The sequence below is a fragment of the Pinus tabuliformis genome, chromosome 6 (assembly GCF_031772625.1).
Source record: "Pinus tabuliformis cultivar Carrire ecotype Pingquan chromosome 6, CPIR1, whole genome shotgun sequence".
Classification (NCBI taxonomy): Eukaryota; Viridiplantae; Streptophyta; class Pinopsida; order Pinales; family Pinaceae; genus Pinus; species Pinus tabuliformis.
The window spans coordinates 946,895,785-946,907,584 of record NC_142292.1 but is presented as its reverse complement, the minus strand read 5'-3'; the positions used below and the strand labels follow the sequence as shown (position 1 = coordinate 946,907,584).

General features: G+C 34.1%; 1 long non-coding RNA gene across 1 annotated transcript; it reads left to right on the top strand.

The window, feature by feature from the left end:
* The first annotated feature begins 4,405 nt into the window (after positions 1-4,405).
* LOC149262075 (uncharacterized) lies at positions 4,406-5,182 on the top strand. The gene is made up of 3 exons (XR_016248946.1): positions 4,406-4,565; positions 4,709-4,816; positions 4,921-5,182. It is a non-coding gene; the product is annotated as an uncharacterized LOC149262075 (long non-coding RNA).
* The last annotated feature ends 6,618 nt before the right edge of the window (positions 5,183-11,800 follow it).

The following is an 11,800-nucleotide window of genomic DNA, read 5'->3' as shown; positions in this document are numbered from 1 at the left end:
GGAAGAGGATCACTATTGCCCTTGAAGTGCAGACGGTCTTCTAGACTACCATTTGTCATATATTCATATACCAAACACCCATGCTCACGGCAGCCTCCAAGCAAAAGTACCATGTGAGGGTGACCAGCTCGGTTCAAAAGCTCAAGCTGAACAATTTAGGAAAAGAAAAACACCCTACCAAAGACTTAAAAACAAAATAAGCAGAAACCCAAGTATTAAAAATCTTCTGCGGATTCATTAGATAGAGTTTTAGGTTTTAAGAGCATTAACCGTAGGTAGTGCTTTAAAGATTTAATACCTCTCGTTGAAATTCATGTATTACTTGAGTTGCTTCATTTTTAAGAATCTTGACTGCCACTGTGGTATGTTGCAAAGTGCACATGTAGACAGCACATAACCTCCCTCTCCAATCTTGAGTGAATCTGAGAAGAAATCTGTGGCAGTTTGAATTTCTTCTATTGAGTATCTTCTGTATCTGTATCCTTGATGGGTAGATTCAAGCGCTTCCAGTATTGTCTTTCTCTCTTCTGCTTCTATTGTGGCTCTTAGTTCTGCATTTATTCTTTCTTGGGCATGGCCATCCTAATGGACATTTCACTCTTTTCTTTCTCTTCTGCAGCGATTGTTCTCGCTATCTCCTCTTTTCTGTGCTTCCTCGACTTTTTTCACGTCTTCCCTCACTTGGAGATTGAGTTCATCGGCCTGTCACCGCCATTGAGCTCCTAAACATCAATCCTCCAATGTATCCACAACTGCATATCTGATTTTCAACCTACATTAAACTCGACTAGAATTTTGAAAGCAAGATAGACAGATAAAACTCACCGTGATCTTTGCTTTCATTGCTTATTTTCTCTCTCCAGCAAACATGCCTAGAGTATGATTTAGCTCACGCTTCAACCTTTCTAGCTCGATCATTATGTCGTGCTGAACAAATAAATGAAGAAATCATATTAGCACAGAAAAAACCCATTATATACTCGTATTTTGATATTGTCAAAAATATTGGATAGAGAGCCCTTGATTGTCCTATTCTACTGGTTGGTTTTCTATATATTTTAAGTTTATACACTCAGGCATCTCCAAAACCGTGCACTATGCATTGTTCCAATGATAAGTTTGCTCTCTTCTAATAACGTGCGATAAACACAGATACCAGAATGATTAGTATATGTGATATCTTTAAAAACTCGGGATGAATGAAAACATTCCTGGGAAAATAGGAAAGAATGATACCCGGTATCAGAATGATTCGTATATGTGAAAAGCACAAATACTTATCCTTTACTCTTCCATTAATAAAGTATATACGATGAATATAGATAATAAAATTATTAGTATATGTTAGTTGAGAGGTTAATTTTACAATTTAGTATGAGGGTTATGTGTAAGTATGTCAAATTCTCCAAAAATAATAAAAGTAATTTTCACTAAGTTAGTTGATTAATTTCACTCTTACAGAAATAAATAAAATATTTCCATTTCTATGTTAAATAATATGATTTTATATAACTCTAAGTGATAATTAAATATAAAATAATGTAGTTAAAATATGTAACTCATTCAATTTTTAGCATAAAATATTAGTAACGATAAAATATTCAAAAATGCAATTTAAACAATGAAAAATTACTACTATAGATCTATCTTAATCATATTTTACCAACCACTAAATTGGATTAAATCCCTTGACATGTAAATATGTTTTCAAATTTTGTACTCTAAAAAGAGGTTTGTATATAATGAGATTTGATCCCTCTTGACTCTTAGTAGATTCATGGTTAGGATGGATCTAGGGTGGTTCTACAACCCTTTTAAAATAAAAATAAATAAATTATGCTTTAAATGGAAAAATAATATCGGCTACAATAAAAAAATGAATATGATGTAAAGTAATCCAAAAAAAAAATGTGAGTAAAATGGTTAAATTTTATACTTTTCAAAAATATTTCAATAGAATATTTAAATAAACTATTTGAAGATAAGTGTTAAATAACTTATATCAATATCAAATTCATATATATATAAACAATTGTTAAAATAAAATATTCTAATGTTGTATATAAAAAATATTCAATGTGGGTTATCAATAAAAAATTTAATACGAATTAATATTGACATATAATTGAAAATATATTAATAATAATAATAATAACATTTTAATTTGGGTTGATAAAATGAATCGAGTTACATGTTATGTAAATTATTTTAATGTCAATTATGTATATATTATATATTATTTTAAAAATGTTATTAATATATCATGAAAAATATAAGTTTTTACGGTACTTTGCACCTTAAAGAAATTTGTAGGTGAAAAAATTTAATCTTGCTCGATTTATGTTAGATTTGTACTTAAAATAAATCTATACTAGTAAATACAGATATCCATAGATTAAATAAAAACACATTTGAAAAAATAAAAATAAAAAAAATGATACAAAGTACACCATAACTAGTGTATATACTTTGATTAATATAAGTGGAAAACATAAGTTTCTAGTTTTCGAAAATAGGGAATTGAAAACATATTTCAAAAGAAAAAAAAATCTTTGTTTACAATGAACATATTTTCTTTGTTTACAATGAACATATTAATAAGATAAAAATGGGAAGAAATGAAAACATATTTGAAAAGCAAAAATATGTTAAATGATACGGTGCAACGGAATATATAAATAGAATAAATGTATATTATATTAATAAAATAAAAATTTATTAAGCAAAATTTTTGATTTATTTAATTTATCATATTATTATTATTAATTTATAAAAACAAAACCAAAATCAGTCACAAAAACCTAAATTATTTTGAAAATAGTCACAAGTTCTATACGGAGCTGTGGAAGACTTATAACAACCTTAACCCTCAACTAAAACATACGAAGCAGGGAAAAGAGGTAACACTAAAAATCTCCTGGGAGGAAAGCCCTCCATCTTTTGATGCATAGCTATGTTTCTACCTAGTTTGTTGCTAGCAAGGTCCGATATACATGCAAAAAGTACTAAATCTTCTGTATTTGTTATGACTAGTGTGAATAGACCAGGTTCAACAATAATTGGACTGGACTCAATTTTAGTGATAAGAAAATTATAATTTGGCATGTGACAAGTCTTTGCTAAAATTTTATATCAATTTGGTATCATTTTTATAAAAAGGAATTTTTTAATTTTAACTTAAAATTAAGTATTTGCAAACAAAAGATTAAAATATGAGATTCAAGACTCAAAAACTTGAAAAACAATTTTTTAAAATTTATAATTTTTAAATATATAAAAATTAAAATAATTGAAAATAAATAATATATTAACAAATTCAATATTTAAAAATAAAATTATTAAGAATAAATTAAATATTTTTAATATAATTTTATTTTTAAATATTTTTAATTTATTTTCAAATTTTAATTATTTAAATTTATTATAAATATATAATTTATATAAATATTTTTTTATAATAAAAAATAGAGCTACTATGTATTAAATTTTTACAAATTATTTATTCATAAGTAAATTTATTTTTTTGGTTGTTCGTGAGTTGTCAAATAAATATTTTTTCCTAATTATATTATAATAAACAAATTAATTAAAATAAATAACTCTATTTTTTTAAATAGTTTAAAAATTACTCTTATTCAAAATGATGAATTATTAATTAATCCTCAATTATTTATTTCATATTTTTTTTGGGAGGGGTGAGGGAACAAAGCATTTTGAATAATATACCAAATAAAACTTCTACCTCTTCATCAATGCTTTGCTTTATGGATGAGGATATATTTATTTTGGTTGTGAAATTTTTGATAAAGAGAGATTTTCGTCTATATGTGAGTTTTAACTAATACAGAATTTTCTTGTTTTTTTTAATAAGTATTATGTAATATAAAATTTGATTTTTTTTTTCATTTTATATATTTTAAATTTACAAATTAAAAATATATTTTAAATAAAAAAGCCATAATTTGTTTGAGGTTTTGGTGTAACAGGTAAAAAGTTATTAATATACAAAATTATATATAAGAAACATTTTTACTTTCTATATATTACATAGATCTCTATTTTATGGGCAATATACCTATCTATACTTGTCTAATTACTTATTAATGTTTGGGTGTTATGTATTTACATAAAGTTATCTAAGGTGTAATTTACACGTGAAATTTAATATAACATAAGTAGTTAACTTAATCACCTTAATCCAAACCTTAGATTTGATCTTCGAAGTGTCAGAGAAGGGTAAGTGTTTTACACATGGGTCTCATTGATGTGGACAGTTGGACGTCTGGAGTTCGTCAATCTCAAAAAGTTTGATTCGACAACTGGGAAACACCAACAATTGCTTAGGGTTCAACTCGAGGGTATCTAGTGTACCAGATTGTCATTTTCCTCCTGCTTGTCTCCCGAACCATGCTCTGCAACCCAACGTCATCATTGCCTCCGTTGAGGGTCGAACCATTGATGTTTGGGTGATTTCGCTATTAGGGTTACAACGTTCAGGGTTTTATTTCTCATTTCCTCAGTTCGGTTCTCTGTCGCTCGATTCTACTAAAGATTTCGACCCTCCGGTCTCTTCTAAACTCTCTAGAGTTCAACATGTTCACTTGTATAGGTCAATTTCTTTTTTAAGTTATTTGTTGTGGTTTTCAGCCGTGACTAGGAGCCTATACTTGTTTTATTCCTTAATCGTTTAATGGTTGCATTGATGCAGATGTTCTCTCACCGAAAAACCTCTTGGCTCGGGGAAGACAGTGTCTTTGGACTCAAATCATGAGGATGGAGTCTCAGGAATTTGGAACCCTAAAACCCCCTTACACAGGTATTTTGTCATCTTCCTTATTTTGTTTGCAGTCTTGTTACACTACTAGTTTGCATATGAATTTATGAGGATTTCTACCCTCAGTTGGGCTTTTCCCCTTGCAGGCACACCTCCAAAGGGGTTTCAGGTGGCAACTTCCCAACTCCAATATCATAACTCGGGTGCCTATTTGCAGCTTGTAGCCTGTCAATGTATAGAGTTTTGTGTTAGGTTTTGTTTTGGGACTTTATGTCCGCAATGTTACTATCTTAAATGATTAGTGGTTTTCTTCATATTTCGCTCTTTGGCGACAACGGTTTTTCCTGTAATTGCAACATGAGGTAGAAGAGGCCTTCATTGATGTTTTGCTGTCATTTCTGTATAGTTTTCCAGTTTTGGGTCCATTGATATTCTTAGAGTTGTCACAGTTCTTTTTTAAAATGGTTCTAGCAACACGGTGTGTGTGTGTTAATTTTTGAGCCTCTTTCTATTCGGAGTGTTATGGTTATTGATATTTTGCTTTGTTCATACTCATTACAGTTATGTTAGACAGTGTTTTAATTTAATATGCAACCTTAAAAATTTATATAGTTCGATGAGTAATAACCAACAGTTTCTCAATATATATATATATAGCTCTCATTTAAGCACATTTTTTTTTAAATTTATTATGCTATAGTTCGAGGGTTTTGTGCTCGTAGACCTTAATTGATTCTTCAATCAGCATTTACTGTTTATCTTGTTTTAAACTAGGTAGGTTCAAATGATTTCTGAATTATGCATATACACATAACCATGTAGGGGACTAGACTAATTCGTTGCCCAGGCAGCATCTCGGTCCTAACCCCTATCCATAGTTATGTGCATTGTCGAAAGGTCTTCAGAGTTCCACCTTGTCTTAAATTCTATCATTCAGTTATTTCTCGGAACTATATTGTACACAGTTCTTTTCTGGGTTTAATGTTCCTAAATTCAAGTTCCAACAGTTTTCCCATTCGTTACCCGAGCTAGCTATGGGGTTTTTAATAATTTCTCCCATTTCACTACTTATTCTATTTACCTTCTACTACAATGTCTATGTTAACACTAAAAATATTACCAATTCCTCACCAATCTGCAACAACAGAAAATTAACAGAAACCTTAAGTGTTAATCAAACCACTTCCACCATATAAACATTAGAAAACATGATTTTATGAAATTTATTGATATATTTTTCTTCTTAACCTTAGTGGGTACTTATCCATGCAAAAGTACATGTTAAAGACCAATTACAAATACCTATATGTTCTCATAAGTTTCTTTGAATTCAACAAGAAGAGACCTTCTCCTCCCAACCATAAGAAGGGAAATAACATCCTCTTCTACCCCCGAACTTCCACTCCAACACAATAGGCAATAGTTCCTTAACTCCAAAATACTCCAAAATCAGGCTACAGATGTCAGGACTACAGTCTAGTCTTCCTGCCTTCGATTTCTTTCCGTAACAAGGCAATCCACTGGTTCAAGACCAGCTCTGGACATTCCTTTCATTACCTATTCTTTTTTTCCAGATTGAACCCCCTTTCTTCCACTGAGATCTCTTTTTATCTCCAGGAAGAAAGGTATAATTGTTTCAACTATCCCTAACTGCCTGGAGTTTGGAATCCATTTCTGGTCTCCCTTCTTGAATTCTAGAAATTTCATAATATGATAATTAAAAGAAACAATATTATATTACTTAAATTATTCATTCAGAATGTCATTGGGCTTCTAAAGTCCCATTTATCAACAAAGTAAAAATAATTCTCACTGTTGATCAGAAGATGTTACATCTTTCGCCCCTGAGCAGAACACCATCGTCGGAGTTTTTACTGTAGCCCTTGAAACAGAAAAGGATAAGCTTGTTTTAGTAGGCTTTCATCTTCCCAAGTAGCTTCCTTCTAGCTAAAGAGCTTCCATTACACTTTAGCTTGGTGATGACTCGCTTCTGCAACGTTGTTTCTCTCTGATCGAGAATAGACGGGGTTTCTACCAAAAACTCCTCGTCTGGTTCGACCTGTCCAAAACACAATTATGACCATTATTTTTTTTTTTTAACGAACTATAGTATAACTTCAAATTCACTCATACTTAGTTGAACTTCTTGCCAATTAATAATATGTCTAGCATCATACACATATTTCTTTAAGAGTGATACATGAAACACATTATGTACTTTTATATGATGGGGAAGAGCAAGTTGATAAGTTATTGGTCCTATCCTTCCCAAAATTTGAAAAGCACCATAGTAGCAAGGTTCCAACTTATAAAAACTATCCCACTGCAAAGTGCTCTTCTTGGGTTTTATCCCGACATAAACATGATCCCCAACTTGGTATTCTTTGAAACTATGCTTTTATCTGCATATATTTTTTGTTTCTCTCCATTTTAGCTAACATTTTGGGTCCTAGGATGATTTTATCCTCTGGTTTATGCCATCCTGCGGGAGTCCTACACCTTCTTCTGTATAGTACTTCATAAGGGATCATCTTCAATGATTCAAGATAGCTATTTTTATAAGCAAAGTCAACCAAATGGAGGTAATCCTCCCATTTGGTTGGTTGTTGCATTACATACATTCACAATGCTAAATTGGATCTGAGTACCCATCATTGTAAAAAGTACCTTCTAGAATTCAAATGTAATTTCTACATCTCTGTCCAATATTACTACCTTTCCCATACCATGCAACCAAAAGATTTCCATCATAAAAATACATGTTATTTCCACAACTTTGCAGGTAGACTTTACAGGAATGAAATGAGAAACTTTGCTCAACTTCTCCACCACCACCATGATGGATTCATGTTGCTTTCAGGTCCTCAGAAGACCAGTTATGAAGTCCAATGTAATCATTTCCCACTTCCACTCAAGTATGGGCAGTGGTTGGAGCAATCCAGCAGGGTGTTGATGCTCAACTTTAACCTGTTGGCATTCCAAACACTTAGACAAATATAACATGCTATCCTTCCTCATTCCGGGCTAAAAATAACTTATCCAGATTGTAGAGGATTACTTCTGATAACCTAGGTGTGCAACATAAGGGCTATGGTGAAATTCGTCCAATAGCATTTACTTGAAACCTATATGATTGGGAACATACACTCTTCCTTTGAAGTTCAATAATTCCTCATCATCAATGCTGTATTTAGTTACTTTTCCTGAATTTTGCATCTGCATAGTTTGCTGCCATAAAAAATTATATTCAAGATCCTTAAGAGCAGATTCCTTGAGTTGTTCTATTAAATCAAATTACACATGATGATATCAAATTTCGTATACATACGGAACTTTTTTTCTTAAAGCATCTTCTACCTGATTTTCCTTACCTCTAAGATGCTTTATGTTGAAGTCAAACTCGCTTAGGAATGTGGTCCGCCAAGCTTGGCATCCGTTTAAATTGGACTGCTCAAAGAAATTATTTACACTGTTATGGTCTATCATAAGCACAAATTTCTTCCCCAATAAGTAGTGGTGCCACACCTTCAAGGCATGTGTTACTACAATAAGCTCTAGGTCGTAGGCCAGATATTATTGTTCATGTTCCTTGAGCTTCCTTGACTCATAAGCCACCACTTTTCCATCTTGCATCAGTATCCCTCCAACTCCTTGCTGGAAAGCATTCGTGCAAATGATGAAGTACTTCTCTGGATCAACAACTTTAAGAATTAGGGCAGATGTTAACAATCTTTTTAATTCCTCAAAACTGAGTTGACATTCTGCTATCCACTTAAAGGCTTCCCCTTCTTTTGTAGAGATGTCATGGGATACGCAATCTTGGAGAACCCTTCAATAAATCGGCGGTAGTAGCCTGCCAAACCCATAAAAGACCGGATGTCTGCTATGTTTTTAGGAACAGGCCAATTTAAAATAGTTTCAATCTTTTCAGGGTCCACCACAATACCTTCAGAGGATATCATGTGCCCCAAATATTGTATATGTTCCTTGAAAAGTCACATTTGCTGAATTTGGCGTAGAGTTGATTCTCTCTTAAATTTTGAAGAAATATCCTCAAGTGCTCCTTATGTTCCATTGCATTCTTAGAGTAAATCTGAATATCATTAATAAAAATTAGGACAAACTTATCCATGTAGGGATGAAAAATTCCATTCATCAAACTCGTAAAAGTTGCGAGAGTGTTATTCAACCGAAATGGTAATACCATAAACTCATCGTGATAGTGACATGTTCTAAATGTTGTTTTGCATATGTCCTCATCTTTAATGTGAATTTGATGATAACCCGATCACAGATCAATTTTAGAGAATATGGTGGCACCTTTGACCTGGTCAAACAAGTCATCTATTCGAGGTAATGGATATTTGTTTTTAATGGTTAACTTGTTTAACTGTCTATAGTCAATACACAGTCTCAGCGTTCTGTCTTTTTTCTTTATAAACAATACGGCCACTCCCCAAGGTGATACACTTGGTCGAATATACCCTTTTTCAAGTAATTCATGTAGCCACATTTTGAGTTTAGTTAACTTGTTAATGCTCATACGGTAAGGTTCCTTGGACACAAGGGTAGCTTTAGGAATAAGTTCTATGGTGAAGTCAATGCTTCTCTTTGGAGGAAATCCAGGTAATTATTATGGAAATACATCAATTAACTCTTGGACAATCAGTATATCTTCTAAGGCTTCCAAATTATCCTTCAAGTTGGTATATCGAACCTGTACCACATATATTTGACAACCCTGTTGTGGGGAAAAGTATCCGACTCGGATGACCCTATCCCTACTCTAAAGGTGACAGTCTTTAGCAACAACTGAAAGTAAAGCTTTAATGTTTTCCTTTATGAAAGTACAGAGAGAAGGAAGAAAAGATTAACCAACCAGTGTCTTTCGCTTTTGTCGATCCTTATCCTCTCTCTTTGTCTCTTGTTCCCAGCTCCTTGCTCCCTTTGCCGGTCCAGCTACACACAGATCCTGCACAACAGAGAGAAGAAAACTACAAGATACATGTACTCATAACTGATGCATGGATTAGAGTGAATCAAATATACAAGTAAATACAATACATCAATGCAATACAAGTATATAGGAGAACATTCAAAGCTTTATTGATAAAAGTAACAGGGTTCTGAGAAGGTTACAACCATCAATGGCTCCAATCCAGCAGCACCTCCCCAGCAGCAAGAAGTCTCCTCTTCACCTCTATAAAAGCAATCACCCAATAGCTCTAACTGTAAACCAACAGCACTTCCTTGCTTTGCACAAAATTCCAGCCTCCTTAGACCTCATAGAAGAGCTCTATATATAGGAGAGAAGAAGAAAGGATGAGTCAGCTTGAGACTGACATAAAGCTGCCTTGTGTCCTCTCCCTCTTCAGTTAAACTTCAATTCTTGAGTCCACTTGGAGATCCTTGCTTACACATGGAGATCAAGTACCTCTTACTCATCACAGGGCGAATCCCATGAACCAAGTGTCAGTTTGGAAGCTTCCTGGGCAATTGACACCTTGCAGAATGACTGTGCCACTTGGCCAATCTCGCCCAGCGCAGGTAGCCTTCATTAGATTTGACTTTCAGCGCAGGTACAAGGAGGAGCAGTTGCATTCCAGCGCAGATGCTCAGTGGAGCAGCTGACATGATCCAAAAATAGCCTGTTTTTGAGTGTTTTCAGGTGGAGAACTGATGGGAAGTGCTGTGGTTTGCTGACCTTGTTCTTTTAGGGGTAAGAACAACATGTTTAGGGACTGAGGATCCCTGTAATTATTGACATTTCATGCTCCATGCTGCGAGGCACAAAAATGTCTATAACAGTTGCCCCCTAAAGTATGAGGCCGTTTATCGGGTGAAATGCTTTATCTAGAGGGTCCGAAGTTCATTCCAGTGCTGAGGAGGCGCCCTGTAATACAATACAATACAATACATTATTTTTCATTCTGTTTTCATGATCTAGCTGAGGCGGGCATTCCCATGCTCAGCTTTATAAATACATTTTGGTACATATAACAGACGATCGTCTGATGGTAGACTGATAATTCTCTGCTGAAATTATCATCCTTTGAGTAGGATGATCATCTGTTGCAATGATGTACATGACAAATGCTTTTATATTTCCTGAATATGTATCGCAGCCCGGATGGATGAAACTAGATCCGGGGTCTTCAAACTCGTTCGATCTTCACTCTAAGTACAAGTCGATCCATGTGAGAATTTCGCTGAAGTCGAACATGGAAAGACATCGCTTGATTACCGGTCAATGATGAAAACCGTTAACAAGCGCGAGAGGAATCACCGATAATGATAATGACCCTCAAGGTACTGCAGTACAATTCACGTGGCGTGAATAAAGGACTTGGCGTCGAACGCCACGCAAAATCTTCTGGTCGAAGGTCATTGATGTATACCTGTCGCCGGAAGTGAGAAACTTGCCATTGAGGCATGCAAGCTTCAAAGTACTGATGGGGGTGTTCCTAGACCAACTTCTTGGATAATGAGCTGAAGTCGACAAGAAGCGATCCGTCAAAGGAGGGCCTTAATGAATCCCACATCAATGACACGGAACGGAGCTAATGATTTTAGTGGAGGTGAAAACAAACTGTGATATATGATTTAGGGTGGCGATCATGAATGGATGAAGGATAATGTATGGCAGTGGATGGGACACGGTTGACACTTTCAAAATGACCCCTCTTGAACATATAATGACACTGATGCGATGGATCGGTAGCATTACCCCAAATGTGGATGGTTTGGCGAGGACCATGGTGATGAGACCGGTGAATGAAACAACCCAACCCGATGTGGTACGGAGGAAAAGTGTCATGTTCAAGAGCGACTTGCTACCATTAAACTTTGATGTTCTCCCAATTTTTCCCCAGTCATTTCTGACCAGTACCTCTTTATTTTTGTCAAGCTTGAGGAGGATAACATATGCTTGTTCTATAACCTACCCTTCGGGCAAGCCCATCGCTATGATTTAACGAGCTTAGCGATAGGGAAACTCGTTCTCGTCTAAAGACAAGTTTGTCGCTA